The following is a 16992-nucleotide window of genomic DNA, read 5'->3' on the forward strand; positions in this document are numbered from 1 at the left end:
CAAACAAGACATTGCAGTCAGAAATTGCAGGGCCTCACATAATTCCAAAGGCTGTTCAGGACAGATCGGTTTTAACAGCACATGGAAATGATGTCAGGAAGGAAATGGTTCCCTGGCTCTGGGAGCAGCGGCCAAGTAGGCCCTGTTTCATGCACCTGAGATGGTCAGTAGACAAATGTGGGAAGGGGCATATCCTTGAAATAGCCACAAGGAACCTCAGGTCTCTTGGGTGGAGCTAAAGCAACACAGTGATCCCCGGAAATCACGGTACTGAGGGGAAAGAGAAAATCCCTCACGCTCTCACTTTTGTAGGACACAGGATTATGAGGGGAAATTAGAAGCTTATTTCCCTGTTCCAAGATTCAAAGTGAAAACCTTATATTCTCCAGCCAATAATTATTTGTTGATTTAGCTAAAGCCTTTGTATGAAATCAGTCTTCTTGAAATGATTGAATTAGCAGTGATCTCCATTATGCAGAATAAACTAGTTTAGGTCATGGCCATTATGAACAATAAGCATACAGGTCATTCCTGCGCGACCTGAATTGAACTCAAGAATGAACTGAGAAGAATGGAATATCTTCTCAAATTCTTACCCAGAGTTTTTTTTTTAAAGAGAAAGATAACAGCTTCTGTAAATTCCAGATCGGAGAGATTCAGTATGTCACAGGATGTACAGGGTGACCTCATGTGTGAAAGATCACTCCTCTTCTGCATTGGTGGTTGTTTTAACAGATTAAAGCTGGACATTCCACTGAGCCTGCAGTGCTGTTTCTCAACTAAATACGGTGGGGGGGGGAGAGATAATCTATCCAGCTATTTCCTAGAATTTTTCTGTGCATAGAAACAATTATTCATAACTCATTTTAACAGTGAGCAAAAAATATTTGGTTCAAGGCTTACTGTTACAAACCTGGGTGAAGAAGACTCAGCTTTTTAAAAGGTGGGGGAAGGTGGATATGGAGAAAAATAAAACAAGAGTTTAAAGGTGTTGGGATTGTGGCAGATTTATTCATGTGATTTCAGCCTTCATTTTTTCCATTTTGATGCTGAGGGGGAACGATGACGGAGAGAAGTGAGTGGGCAGGAGAAGCAGGGCGTGAGAAACCAAGGAGGAGTGTTAGAGGGCAGCAGAACCAGAGGGAGGGAGAGAGAGCTGCAAACAGGGCAGAAAATTAGCCTGCCATAGTTCTTTGCAGGTGTTTCCCAGGTGTGTCCAGCTGCAGCTTTCCCTGGTCTGCTTTCCCAGGAATGGACACATTTGACAAACCAGTTTGATTGGGTGAAATGAGCTTATTATACATTTTCCATTTTTATACTTTTTTCAAAGCGACTTATAAAATGGAAGTACAGTAAAAATTGTATTATCCAACAGTTGCTTATTTAGAATAATAATATTTCTGCTTTTATCAGTTTTTGATGTAATGGCTGTTAAATGGTCAGGAAAGTTATGGCGATTTTGCCCTCTTCCCTCCCTCCCTTACAGGATTTTCCCTCTGTTTTTTCTTTCTGACTGAGCAGCCCCTTTATTTTCTTATTATTTGGAGGTTTATGTCTGTCCCACCCTCTCACATTATTATGTTTTAATGCTGGCTCAGCCCAGGAACTTGAGGGAAGAGACCAGATCTCCTCCTTAGAATCATAGCATTTAAAGGGGCCTCAGGGTCATCTATTCAACCCCCTATACAATGCAGGAAACTCACAAACGCCACTCACACACAATCACTATGTGACAGCTGCTGCACACCCAAAAGATGGCAAAAAAAAAAAAAAATCCTCCAGGATCCTTGGCCTGGAAAAAAATTGCTGCCTGACCCCAGAGTGGTAAACAGCATTCCCTGGGTATGTTAGAAAGGGCCATGAGAACTAAGCACGGATGCAATCCATCTTGCCCTCCTCATGATCTGCCTAAGTTCACAGGATCCGTATTGCTGTCAGATGGCCATATAGCCTCTGTTTAAAACTCCAAAGAAGGAGAGCGCACCACCTCCCAAGGAGGAAGCCTGTTCCACTGAGGAACTGTCAGGAAGTCCTTCCTAACGTTTAGTCGAAAACTTCTGATTTAATTTCAACCCGTTGGTCCTGATCTGACCTTCTGGGGAAACAGAAAAGAACTCCACTCCCATCCTCTAAATGGCTGCCCTTCAAGTACTTGAAGATGGTGGCCATATCACCTCTCAGTCATCTCCTCTCCAGGCTTCCTCGTAGGTCTCCAGGCCCCTCACCATCTTCGTTGCCCTCCTCTGGACACATTCCGGCTTGTCTGTATCCTTAAATTGTGGGGCCAAAACTGAATTGTGGGGCCAATATTCTAGGTGAGGTCTAACCAGAGCAGAGCAAAGTCATATGATTGCTTCAGGCAATCTAGACACTATACATCTGTTGATACAGCCCAAAATTACATTTGCCTTTTTAGCTATTGCATCACACTGCTGACTCATGTTCAGTGTACGGTCCACTGAGACCATGAGATCCTTTTCACGCATACTACTGCCAAGACAGGTCTCCCCCATCCTATAATTATGCATTGGATTTTTTCCTACCTAAATGCAGAACTTAACATTTATCTCCACTAAAATTCATTTTATTTGTTTTAGCCCAGTTTTCCAGCCTGTCAAGATCATCCTGTATCCTGGTATTCATCTGCAAATTTAATTATTTTATCCAAATCATTTATAAAGATATTGAACAAAACAAATCTCAGTGAGGCACTCCACTTGTCACTCATTAAAAATAAAATATTTTATTAAGTGTAGAGGGGGGAAGGTGAGGGGGAATCAGAAGTATGTCTGAATCAGTAAGAACTCTGAGGTAACTGAGTAATTTCACAAACTCCAATTTGTATGTGTCCAGCAAGTAAGAGCTTTACACTTCGCACAAGGTCTTAGAATCTTTGAGATGAAAGACTGTATTTTCAATGTCTGCTGAACACTCCGGTGTAAGTTCTTGGGTTTAACTGCCTGGTCAGATTTCAGATGGCAGGGATACACTCCCAAGCACTCGACTCCTTCTCTCTGAACACACCAGGGATCACTGCACTCTTTAGAGCTCTCTCCCTTTTCAACTGGGCTTGGAACAACTTCTCTAAACAAGAAGCCAGTGCCCACATGGTGGATAAATAGTTTCTCAGCCCTTCGGCGGCCATTGCTGGGAGGCTAAATTAAAAACATTGTTATAAAAAGAATTTGGGTATTATAAATTGTTGGAATCAACTGAAAAGAGGGTAAGAAGATAAGTACTATTGGTCATATTATTTGTGTGGTCCTCGGAATTTTTTAAAAGGGAAAAGAAATTGCAAGAAGTAATAAAAAGTTGCGGCCGCCATTTTGGAAAATTTAAAAATTTAAAAAATAAATATCTGGACTTTGGGAGCTCAGAGGATGGCGAAATTGGGCTTGCCATAAAGGGCAAGTCCTACTCTTTTGAATCTGATAGTCAAAATGAAAATCGGTGAGATCTAAAATTTCGTTGTTTTTTGAAGGGTTTAAAAGTTTTAAAAATTTCTATCTTGGTCTAGGAAGCTCTGAGGAAGGTGAAACTAAGCTGATTATAAAAAGCAAGCCCTAATCTTTTGAACCTGACAGTTAAATCCGAAATCTGTGAAGTTAAAATGTTTGGTGTTTTTATTTTTTTTTAATAGTAATTTTGATTTTATTTAACATAAAGATAAACTTAGACGAATATGCATAACAAAAAACTCAAACATACAAACAAACCAAATCAACACAAATCTACAAAGACAAATCCCCATTCACCCAAGGAGTGGAAAGGATCAATTTAGTTTCTGTTACTCCATATCAAATCCTTTGCTTTTAACCCAGCTATAAATGGGGTCCCATTCCTCGTGACATTTTTGGACATTACCATCTCTCAGTCTTGTGGACAATAAATCTGACTCGGCAGCTTCTAACAGTTTAGATACAAATTCCTCTCTATTAGGTGTCTTATCAGACCTCCAATATTTAGCATATAGTATTCTAGCTGCGGTAATTATATGCAACAATAACTTCAATCTTGTTTTGGGGATGTTTTGTCTGCAAATATTTAAAAGGCATAATTCAGGTGTATGACAAATTTTTATTTTTAAAATTTTTTGTGACCATATGTTAATTTGGGCCCAGAATTTTTTGGCGTGCTCGCACTGCCACCATATATGGATCAAAGATCCTTTTGATCTTCTTCGTGGTCTCTGTGCAGTCCCACACATGGGTCTTGCCGCAGGCAACGGATCCATACCTCGGAGCTCCAATAGCTCGCCTATAGCGTCTTTTGGCGCGCTTTCCTCCCGCCCTGGGGAGCAGGCAGCGACTGCGCATGCCTGGAGCGGGGGGAGAGCGCCCATTCCACTCAGTTTCTTCCCTTCCGCTGCCCGGACAACACCTATCTACAGGGTGCATGCTACAGATTGCAAATTCCTAGCCTCCCATCCAGCACCCAACTCTATTATTGTCCATTCGGCCACCAAGACCAAGCCATCTCGCCACCCCGCTCCTCCTGACCGTGAGGGCAGAAAATTGGACACTCTAGCTAGAAAAATATACAGCTTCGCCTCCACTAACTCTAAACTGAACAATTATCTAGCCTATTTTGTGGCTTACTTATTTAACCTTGCAAATCAAATCACTCCACACCTTGCATCTATGCCTGACTCCTCCCAGAAGGCTGTCTCCGCGCTCGTTTCAGAGTTGTCGCGCGTCTCAAAACAGCAAATAAACTCTCTAAGACACGCAGTTTCTTGTTCCTCCCGAGTTTTCGCAACTTCAGTGGCCCTGCGTCGCCACGCCTGGCTACGCTCAATTAACCTGCAGCCAGACATCAAACAAAAGATAGAGGATCTCCCTTTCGACGGTCTCGGACTATTCCACGCGTCCACTGACGAAGTCCTCACCTCGGTTGATGATGGGCGTAAAAGGGCAAAACGCCTTGGGGTCGCACAGCCACCCTCTCTGACCTTTAACAATCAGAGACCATGGAGGCCTTCCTTCCAGCGTCGCCAACGTTCTCCCAAGCATCAGGATTTCTGGAAAAGGAAACCCCAGCACCAAAAACAGCCTTTCCAACAGAGGCCACGTGCACAACCATCCAAGAAACAGTCGCAGCCAAGCAAACAGTCTCTTTGACTTTCGCACCGCTCCAACCACACCATCAAGCCCTCTTTATCATACCCGACTACTTCCGTTTTACCCAATCTGGAATTCCATCACCACCGACTCTTGGGTTCTGACCATCGTGCGTCTAGGTTACGCAATAGAGTTCATTTCACCTCCTCGCCACCACTACTTCATAGCTACCCCCCCGTCTTCACTCCTCCATCAAGAAATTCTGGACTTGCTCCAGAAAAATGCTATAGAACCCGTTCCTCCTCAACATCGAGGGACCGGCTTCTACTCCAGATACTTCCTGGTCCCGAAGAGGGATGGAGGCAAGCGTCCTATCCTAGATCTCCGGAGGTTAAACAGGCACATCGAGCACAGAAAGTTCAGGATGATATCCCTGCAGTCCATCCTGCCTCTAATCCCCAGGAACTCCTGGATGGCTTTCCTAGATCTTCAGGACGCTTACTTCCATGTGACCATTCGACCTCAACATCGGAAGTATCTGCGGTTCGCCATGGGCCGGGACCACTTCCAATACGTCTCCCTGCCATTCGGCCTCTCCACTGCACCCAGGGTTTTCACCAAGTGCATGGCAGTGGTGGCAGCTGCCCTTCGTATTCGGAACATCCCAGTCTTTCCATATATCGACGACTGGCTCTTTATAGCACCAACTCAACATCAACTGCAGAGCAACCTCAACACAGCTCTCACCCTTCTGAATTCCCTGGGCCTGCGTGTGAATGCCACCAAATCGCACCTCACACCTACCCAGGACCTCAAATTTATAGGGGCTCTTCTACGCACTTCTCTCCATCGTGCTTTCCTCCCCGAGGATCGAGCGCTAACAATCATTGCCTTAGCCAGGTCAGTTCAACAGCAGCCTCGTCAGTCTGCATTCACAATCCAACGCCTGCTGGGCCTTATGGCCGCCACAACGTCTGTCCTTTACTTTGCCAGGCTTCGGATGAGACAACTACAGCTCTGGTTCGTACGAGCCTACCATCCTCAAGTGCAACCGCAGAGCGTTTTACTCACTGTTCCCCAGAGAGCACTTCTCTCTCACACATGGTGGACTGTGCCCAACAATCTCCTCGCAGGCATGCCGTTTCTACCGACTCCTCCGATGGCTATTGTGACAACAGATGCCTCCAAGTGGGGATGGGGAGCCCACTTAGAGGACAAGACTGTCAGGGGGCTTTGGACTCCCTCCGAGAGGGCCATGCACATAAACTGCTTAGAACTGATTGCTGTGCACCGGGCCCTCCAATCGTTCCTCCCACTGATCAAGGGTCGGCACGTTCAGATCTCCACAGACAATACGGCGACGGTCTTCTACATAAACAAACAGGGAGGCACCAGATCCCTCCGGCTGTGCCGTATAGCCATACTGCTCTGGGAATGGTGTGTCAAGCACAACATCTATATGACTGCCATTCACCTCCCGGGTGTGGAGAATGTTCTGGCCGACTCTCTCAGCAGGGTTCGCATAGACGACCACGAATGGTCCATCAATCCGACCTACCTTCATCGCATCTTCCGATGCTTCGGAACACCCAAGGTGGACGTCTTTGCTTCCAGGGACAATGCCAAATGTCCTCGATTCTATTCCAGGAGAGGCAACGACGCCTTCCTACACAGCTGGACAGGTCCTCTTTACTACCTCTTTCCACCAACCCCCCTACTGACACGGGTGCTGATAAAGATCGCACGAGATGGCACGGACTGCATCCTCATTGCTCCATGGCGGCCACGGCAACCGTGGTTCACGAGGCTTTTACAAATGTCCCGCCACACTTACCGCCGCCTCCCTCCTGTGGGCGACCTCTTATCCCAGGCCAATGGTCAGGTACTACATCACAACCCTCGGGTTCTGGCCTTGGCAGCCTGGAGAATACATCCTCCTGCCTCTCCACAGAGGTAGCCAACATCATCCTCAACGCAAGGAAGCCTTCCACCAGACTTTCGTACCAACGCAAATGGAAGCGCTTCTGTTCATTCGCAACATCTAATCAGCTGCAGCCAGAATCAGCACCTCTTAACCTGATCCTTGATTATCTACTTTCTCTACAAAAATCAGGACTCCGCTATTCTTCCCTAAAAGTTCACCTCTCTGCAATTTCCGCGTTTCATGACCCTGTTGACTGCAAGACGGTGTTCTCTCATACCTTGTCTAACTCCTTTCTTAAGGGCATGTTGCACCTCCATCCACCTGTCAAACCCTTCGTACCGACTTGGAGTTTATCCCTAGTTCTCTCCTGTTTGATGAAAGTTCCCTTTGAACCTTTGGCTACCATAGACCTTAGCCTTCTTTCCTGGAAGACAGCATTGCTAGTGGCCCTTACCTCAGGCAAACAGGCAAGCGACTTATGCGCCTTCCGCCACGATTCTCCCTACACTATTTTCCACAGGGACAAAGTTGTTCTGCGGCCGGACCCCGCATTCCTTCCTAAAGTTGTCTCCCAGTTCCACTTATCGACTTCAACTTCTCTGCCAACGTTCTTCTCCAACCCAACCAACCCAGGACAACGAGCTCTGCATTCCCTGGATGTTAGAAGGGCTTTATCTTTCTACCTTGATCGTACACAACCTTTCCGTAAGGACCCTAATCTGTTTGTGGCCTACGGAAAACCTCACAAAGGACACAAAATTTCTACCCAAAGACTATCTAAATGGGTAGTTAGTGCCATTAGGTTGTGCTACGAACTGGCTAAATAGCCTCTGCCCGAAGGCCTTAAGGCTCACTCTACCAGAGCGGTCTCGACGTCTTCGGCTTTCCTGCAGGACGTCTCCCTAGAGGACATTTGTGCGGCTGCATCCTGGTCCTCACCATCCACGTTCGTCTCCCATTATGCCTTAGACGTTCGTGCGAGACGAGACGCCTCCTTCGGCCAAGCGGTCCTCAGGTCCATCTTCCACTGAAGTTAGGGGTGAGTGCATCCGCTTCCATCTCTTTGTTACATAGTATAATGTGACATGCTTATGTGACTAACTTCTTTTACCAGCACCCTCCTCCAGGACATTCATCTGGCTAGTCACCCATGTGTGGGACTGCACAGAGACCACGAAGAAGATAAACAGGTTGCTTACCTGTAACTGATGATCTTTGAGTGGTCATCTGTGCAGTCACACACGCCCACCCAGCCTTCCCCGCTGCTGGCCTCTTGTAATTGTTGCTTAACCTTGTATAGTGTCAGTGCCAATGGCGGCTGGAAGAAACTGAGTGGAATGGGCGCTCTCCCCCCGCTCCAGGCATGCGCAGTCGCTGCCTGCTCCCCAGGGCGGGAGGAAAGCGCGCCAAAAGACGCTATAGGCGAGCTATTGGAGCTCCGAGGTATGGATCCGTTGCCTGCGGCAAGACCCATGTGTGTGACTGCACAGATGACCACTCGAAGATCATCAGTTACAGGTAAGCAACCTGTTTTTTCTCTGCATTTCCAGCACTTATTTGAATATTTAGGGTATATTCTGGCCAGTCTATCTGGGGTGAGATACCATCTGTATACCATTTTATAAAGATTTTCTTTAAAATCGACAGATCTTGTTAATTTTAAATTCTGTTTCCATAGTTTTTCCCACTCTGCCAAGTCTATGTTAAAACCGAAGTCTTTTAACCATCGAATCCAACATTCTTTCACCATCTCTCCTTGCGTCTTAATTTGGAGTAACCATTCATAGGCTTTGGAGATAAGCTTCTGCTTAGTCAATATTAGTAAGTCATTTGGTTTTTTCGAGAAGCCTTTTTCTTTGTCCTTTTGAAATCTTGATTTTAACTGACATTGTACCCACCAATCCAATTTGGTGAGCTCTTCTACGTTCAAGGCGTTTTTGTTGTCCAATAAACTTCCATAGTTATGTTGGTTTTCCCAAACGTACAGATTTGGGTGTGTCAGGGCCTCTATTGGAGATAACCATTGTGGTATGTGGGAGTAATACACCTTAATTTCCAGCCAAACTCTGAATAAAGATTTTCTTATTTCATGTCTTAGAAACAAGCTAGATTTGGCAGGATTACGGTACCACATATAATTATGCCACCCTTCTCCTAAACCCGCACCTTCCAAAACTAATAGCCTCTTATTTTCCAAAATACACCATTCTCTTAACCATGCTATACAACAAGCCTTATAGTACAGGTTCCATTCTGGGAGTGCAAGCCCCCCTCTTAACTTACTGTCATGCAACACCTTTGATTTTATTCTAGCTTTTTTGCCCTGCCAAATAAAAACTTTAATCATTTCATTAAGGTGTTGGAAAAACAGTTTGGGAAGAATAATTGGAATTGTTTGGAAGAAAAATAAAACTCTCGGAAGAATGTTCATTTTGATTGTAGCAATTCTGCCTAGAAGCGAGATTTGAAGGTCTTTCCATCTAATTAAGTCATTTCGAATTTCCTTCAATATTTTCTCATAATTATCTCTATACAGATTCTTTAGATCATTCGTCAAATAAATGCCTAGGTATCTTATTTTCTTCTCATGTTTGAAGCCAGAAATACCTTCTAATTGTTCAGTTTGTTCTCTGTTCATATTTTTTGTTAGGATTTTGGTTTTAGATACATTGAGTTTAAATCCTGAAATTTCTCCATAATCTTTTAAACTTTGTTTTAGCAGTGTTATGGATGAAATTGGTTGTTCCAGGATAAATACTAAGTCGTCCGCAAAAGCCAATGTTTTAAATTCTTCATTTTTCATTTTGGCTCCTTGGATTTTGGGATCTTCTCTAATCTTTTTGATCAAGACTTCTAATGTCAAAATGAAAAGGAGTGGTGACAGAGGGCAACCCTGTCTGGTACCTTGTTCTATTTCAATTGGATCAGTCATAATTCCGTTGAAGTTGACTCTCGCAGTTTGTTTTGTATAAATTGCTACTACCATTTTACAAAAATTTTCTCCACATCCAACAGCTGCTAACGTTTTGGAAATAAAATTCCAATTGACGTTACCAAATGCTTTTTCTGCGTTGACCATGATTCCCGCGAACTGCTTATCTGGGTGGTCCTTATAATATTCAATGATGTTCAATAATAACCTTACATTCTGGCTCATAAGTCGTCCAGGGACAAAACCTGTTTGATCTTCATGGATTATATTGGCAATCACTTTCTTGAGTCTGCTTGCAAGAATTGCAGCAAAGATCTTATAATCACTGTTTAGAAGCGAGATTGGTCTGTAATTTTTAATTTCCGATGAATCAGTTCCTTCTTTGTGAATCAAAGTGATCAATGCCTCTTTCCAGGAATCCGGAATCTCCCCAGTATTTTGTATATTCTCTATCCCTTTTTTGAATGGAATCAGCAAAATATCTTCGAATGCTCTAAAAAATTCGATCGGAAGACCATCGGGGCCTGGAGTCTTGTTCCGTTTTTGATTTTTGATCACTTCAACAATTTCATGGATTGTAATAGTGTTCTCCAGCATTGCTTGTTGTTCTATCGTTATCCGTTTTAATTTAACTTTCTCAATATAGTCTTCTTGCTTTTGGCTTATGATCTCTTGTCTCTTATAAAGGTTTCAATAGAAGTTTTGAATGATATCCCTCATTTGGGAGTTTTGAAAGACCTCTTCTTTCTCGTTATTTTTCAGAGTTTTTATGATCTTTTTCTCCTTCTTTAACCTGTAGGCCAACCATCTACTCACTTTATTTGCGTTCTCAAAGTAATTTTGCTTCACCCATTTCAGTTTTCTCTCGATTTCTTCTGCTAGGAGAAGGTTTATTTGATGTTGGATAGAGATGAATGTTTGGTGTTTTTAAATGTCTGAAGCCAAGCAGCCCCGAACAAGGGCTCTTTCATTGGAGAAGATGCAGGAACAATTGGATGCGATGGAAGCCAGAATGATGAGAGGGGTGAGGAAGATGATAGATGAATTGAAAGAAGAAATTATTGCAGAGATTAAAAAGGATATGGAAGATCTCAGAAAAGAAACTGGGGAAACATCTAAGAAAGTGCAGGAAGTAGAAGGAAAAATGAAAGTATATGATTCCACCTTGTTGAAAATTCAAGAAAAAGTGACAATCCATGACTGCAAATTGATGGAAACTCAGATACATCTGAGAGGAGTACCTGAAGTGGAGGATGGTGATTTGAAAGGATATATAATAAAAATAATTGCAGAATTTTTAGATGAAAATCCTGAAGAGACTAAAAATATGTATGATTATATGTACAGAGTGAACTCTTTGCCAAGAAAAATAATCTACCAAGAGATGTTGTTATAAGATATATGACAAAGGAAACGGTGGGAAGGATCATGAATAAAAATTTTGAAAAGGCACTGATAGTGGGAGGCAGTAAAGTGAGAATCATGAAGGAGTTGCTAAGGCAAGTGATGAACGATAGGAGAACATATAAAAAGCTAACAGAAAAATTGAGGGACAATGGCACGAGGTTCAGATGGATTATACCTGGTTTGAGCTTTGCCCTCCAGGGGAAAAGAGTCACACTTACAAATGCTTAGGAGTTGCGTAGATTTTTTGAAGAAAATAAAGAATTTGCACCATGATGGATTACAAATTATTGTCTTGGAATGTTAATGGACTAAATTCACCACAAAAAAGAAGGGCAACATTTTATTGGATTAAGAAACAAAACTGTAATATAATATGTTTGCAAGAAGTACATATTAAACAAAAATTATAAATTTTTATGGAACAAACAATTGGGAGTAGAAATTTTTTCACTAGCTGAACAGAAGAAAAGAGGAGTGGTTTTATATATCAAACAAGAATTGGAGCCAAAATTAGTGTTTAAAGATAAGGATGGAAGATTTGTCGCAGTGGAGACAATATTAAATGGGGAAAAAAACGTTGTTATTGGGATTGTATGCGCCTAACAGTGCAAAGGATGCTTTTTTCAAAGACATTACACAAAAATTTGATGAACTGACCTATAATCAAGTATTGTTAATGGGAGACTTTAATGGAACAGTTAAGAACTCACTGGATAGATCTGGAGGGAAAAAAATGATGGGAAAGAAGGGAAATTGCCAAAGTCTTTCTTTGAATTGGCTAAAGAAGAAAATTTAGAAGAGATATGGAGGAAATTTAATCCTGAAGTGCGGGACTATACCTTTTTTCAGCAAGACACGAAACTTTTTCTAGAATTGACATGCTGTGGGGAACTAAAGACTTAAGTCTTATAACAAAGAAGATAGAGATTTTACCTAAAATTGGGGCTGACCATAACCCAATAATGTGGATTACAAAATTGTCCAAGAAATTGAGAAGATGAAGACTGAATGAAGATTTGCTACAGAATAAAGAAACAGTGACATATCTAGAAAAAGAAACTTAAGCTTTTTTCCAAGTGAATGATAAAGAAGATATTGATTTTCAGACGGTCTGGGATGCTTATAAAGCAGTAATGAGAGGACTGTTGATTACTTTGAATAATAAAAACAGGAGAAGAAAAGAAAAACAGTTGTTGGACATTCAAAATGAAATAAAGAAAAAGGAAGGGGAGCTGAGAAAAAGACCAGGGAAAAAGAAAATTTTAAAGGAAATTACAATACTACAAACTCAATTAAGACACTTGTTGAATAAAGAAGTGGAATGGAGTTTGAAAAGACTTCAGCAAAAATCATTTGAGGGAGCAAATAAACCAGGAAAGTATTTGGCTTGGCAATTGAAGAAAAAGAGAGAAAATAAAATTATTAGCAGAATTGTGGTAGATGGAAGAGAAGTGGTTACTCAAGAGGGAATAAAAAGAGAATTTTTCAAGTACTATGCCAAACTGTTTAAAGGTGTTAAAATAAAGAAAGAGAAGTTGGATGAATATTTACAAAAGTTAAAAATAGAACCCCTAACTGAAAATATGAGAAAAGTTTTGAATGATCCAATTGAAAAGATAGAAATTGAAGCAGCAATCAATGCAATGGAAAATGGAAAAGCTCCTGGGCCAGATGGATATGCAGTTAAATATTTTAAAACTTTTAAGGACGAATTAATACCACAATTGCAGAAGTTGATGAATATAATAAGAATAAAAGGAAAGTACCAAATACATGGAAAGAAGCTGTCATTTCGTTGATACCTAAAGAAGATAGAGATGCCACAAATGTAAAAAATTACAGACCAATTTTGTTATTAAATAATGACTATAAAATATTTACAAGAATCTTGGCAGAACGGCTTAAACAACATTTGATAAATTTTATAAAGGAAGATCAAGCAGGGTTTCTTCCCAAAAGACAAATAAGAGACAATATTAGGACTGTTGTAAATATTGTAGAATATTATGAAAGACATCCAGAAAAAGAAGTAGCATTATTCTTTGCAGATGCAGAGAAAGCATTTGACAATTTAAGTTGGGTCTTTATGTTCGCGGTAATGGAAAAAAATAGAGCTGGGAGAAAGTTTTATAAGAATGATAAAAGCAATATACTCCGAACAAAGGGCAAGGCTATGTGTTAATGCAGTTCTTACAGGAGAAATGAAATTAGCAAAGGTACTACACAAGGTTGTCCGCTTTCACCACTGTTGTTCATAATGACTCTTGAAATTTTATTGATGCAGATTCAAGAAGAAAAAGATATACAAGGTTTACGAATAAAAGGATGTACTTAAAAATACAGAGTGTTTGCTGATGATATAATGCTTATAAATGAAAATCCCATACAAGTTACACCTTTGCTGTTAACTAAAATACAAGAATATGGGGAGTTGGCGGGACTCTATAAATAGAGAAAAATCTAAAATTCTGTGTAAAAATATGCAGATGAGTAGACAACAATTACAGAAACTAACGGGTTGTGAAGTTACCTCCAAGGTAAAATATCTAGGGGTGGAGATAACAATGAAAAAAATTGATCTGTTTAAAAATAATTATGAGAAGTTATGGCATAAAATGGATGAAGATATGCTAAAATGGAATAAGCTTAATCTGTCATTGCTGGGCAGAATAGCTGCAATTAAAATGAATATTCTACCAAGGATAATGTATTTGTTTCAAACTATTCCTATTGTGAAGGATGCTAAACAATTTGATAAATGGCGTAGGAAAATTTCAGAATTTGTGTGGGCTGGGAAGAAGCCAAGGATTAAAATGAAAATTCTGTCAGATGCAAAAGAGAGAGGCGGATTTCAACTACCAGATTTAAAATTATATCATGAAGCAGTTTGCTTAGTGTGGATGAAAGAATGGATAACGCTGTTAAACAAAAAGCTTCTAGTGTTGGAAGGTCACGGAAATGAATTTGGCTGGCACGCATATTTGTACTATGGAAAAAAGAGGATGGATGGTCTTTTCTCTCACCATTATATAAGAAGCAATTTATTAAATACATGGACAAAATACAAGAAATATGGAGATGAGAGAAGACCTTTATGGATAGTGCCAGCTGAAGTAATAAAGATAACGGCTGAGATAGGTGAAGAAAAGTGGCTGTCATATAATCAATTGTTAAAAATACAAAGTGGAAAAATAGAACTGAAAACTGCTGAAGAATTGAGTCACAAATATGATTGGTTTCAAATGCAACAAATAAAGAGCTTGGTAGAGAATGACATTAAAACTGAAGGAATAAGGAAAGAACAAACAGAAATGGAAAAAGTTCTGCTTGGAGACAATGATAAACTAATTCCAAAAGTATACAAATTACTTTTACAATGGTCTACAGAAGATGAAGTAGTGAAATCTCAAAAGATTAAATGGGCAATTATTGTAAATAAAGAAATAAAGATGGAATCTTGGGAATATCTGTGGAAGAACTGTATGAAACTCGCAACATGTCAAAAGTATTAAAGAAAATTATTTTAAGATGATGTATAGATGGTATATGACTCAAAAAAAATTGGCAAAGATGAATAAGATGCCAGACAGATGTTGGAAATGTAAAAAGCATGAAGGTTCTTTCTACCATATGTGGTGGACTTGTGAAAGAGCTAAAATGTTTTGGCAGATGATTCAGCAAGAGATTTCTAAGATCTTGGGATATGAGTTTAACAAAGTTGCAGAGACTTTTCTGTTGGGACTACAAATGGAAACATTTCCAAAAGAAGAGAGAACTTCAATTTGGTACTTGCTGCTAGGACATTGTATGCACAGTTGTGGAAGCAAGAAAAAATACCAGAGAAATGGGATTGGATTCTAAAAGTTATGACATGGAGTGAAATGGACAAATTAACAAGAATATTAAGAGACTATGATTTGGAAGTTTTTAAGATGGAGTGGAAGAAGTTCAGAAGATACATAAAAAAAGAATGGAAAATAAAAGGACACTGGACAATTTTTGATAATGTTTAAGTTTTAAAAGAAGAATATAACTTTTGGGTTTTTTTAATAGTTAAGGGTACCTTTAATATGTGTTTTTTTAAGTAAATAAAACTGGCGGGGGTCAAATAACGGGGGGAGGGGTGGGAGAAAAGTAAGATATGGGGTAGATAAATTTTTCTTTTTAAGTTGTAAGGTATTGATATAGATTTGCTACCATATGTTACTAATAAAATTGTTTATGCCAAAAAAAAAAAGTTTCTCAGCCCTGCCCCCCCTGCTTCTGAAACTTCGTACCAGGAGAAATTGAAGCCATTGCAAAGCAGGGCCTCCTCATCCATTTTTTTAAAAAAATAATTTTGAGACAGCCAAGTTGGTGGTAGAAAAAATGGAGACTGAAGTGCCATACAAGAATTATAGAAAATTACGGGATTTTAACTCTTTGAACAGGATGGTTTCAAAAGAAAATGAGACTGCCATTGGTGTCCCAGAGGGCTGGTCTAGCCAATGCACTCCTCCTTGCCAGGCCTGTTTTGTCCTCCTAGGCAGATGTCTTCCTTGCTATGAATATACCATGGCTGAACAGCTGCCTTTCCAGTGTGATCAGTGTTTTCTGCCATTCAGAATGCAATGCAAAGCATGGTTCCACCCTTCTGAACGTAGTGACTTCTATGGCCTTAGCTGGGTGTTGACACAGAGAGGCTATTTTTATTGTTGTTGCTACATCATAAATTGTGTAATTTCTTCAGTGGTTCTCTAAGTGGGTCACTCAGCATGCCATGTTTTCCATTATTTGCTGTCCCAAATTGCCCTGGGAGGGGGAAAGAGTGGGCCACAGCTGAAACAGAAACTTGCACCCGGTGTTGTGGTCACTCAAAGGATCCCATGGCAGAACTAACAAAGCTGATGTAGTGGAGATGCTTGAGAAAGTGGACCAGAACACAGGCCACCAGTGAAGTTGCAAGACAATCTATGTAGTTAAAGATTCAACATGTAAAAAATGCCTGTGCATTTAATGTTCTTCCCCCGCAAAATTGCACAACAGAATTGTGCAATAGCTCTTCTCTCACAGCAAGCACAACAGAGCACCCCAGCATCATCACAAACACACTTCTGTCTCACTTGTGGTTTGTGTTGAGGTACGTCCTTCTGCCTTTTCCATGCAGCACAAGCTGCAGCATGTCTTTTGTCCTGGGTGAACATGCAGGCATCTTCTTTCCTTTGTCCCGTGCACCCAGTGCAAAGAAAGGGCCTCTCCTTCAGAAGCACATGCAGTAGCACAGACATCGTCTGCCAGCCGGGGGTGGGGGGTGGTCTGGCCTCTTTCCCTTGCCCACTGGGTTCTGCCTTCTCACGCTGATGACAATCGTGAGGGTGGATAGCAGGCGCCTTCTGCTGTTCATATGAGTGTTGGTCACGGGGGAGCCAAGATGCCTCCAAATGAAGGGAGATAAAGGTAGGAATTCAAACCACTATGAGGGGCAGCTGGGGGCAAGAGGATGAGGCAGATGGAGCATGAAGCCCCCCAGCCAGGTGTGTCAGGGACTAGAAAACCCCTAGGCCAGGGGTGGCCAAACTGTGGCTCAGGAGCCACATGAGGCTCTTTCACACACATTGTGTGGCTCTTGAAGCTCCCACCGCCCCATTTGCCAGCTTTGAGAAGGCATTTGTCTCTTTAAATCACTTCTC

General features: G+C 41.3%; 1 protein-coding gene across 1 annotated transcript in view; it reads left to right on the forward strand.

The window, feature by feature from the left end:
* ACOX3 (acyl-CoA oxidase 3, pristanoyl) overlaps positions 1-16992 on the forward strand; it is a 60134-nt gene that overhangs the window by 14990 nt on the left and 28152 nt on the right. The gene's annotated exons all lie outside the window — the stretch shown is intronic.

This window comes from Heteronotia binoei, chromosome 9 (genome assembly GCF_032191835.1).
Source record: "Heteronotia binoei isolate CCM8104 ecotype False Entrance Well chromosome 9, APGP_CSIRO_Hbin_v1, whole genome shotgun sequence".
Lineage (NCBI taxonomy): Eukaryota > Metazoa > Chordata > Lepidosauria > Squamata > Gekkonidae > Heteronotia > Heteronotia binoei.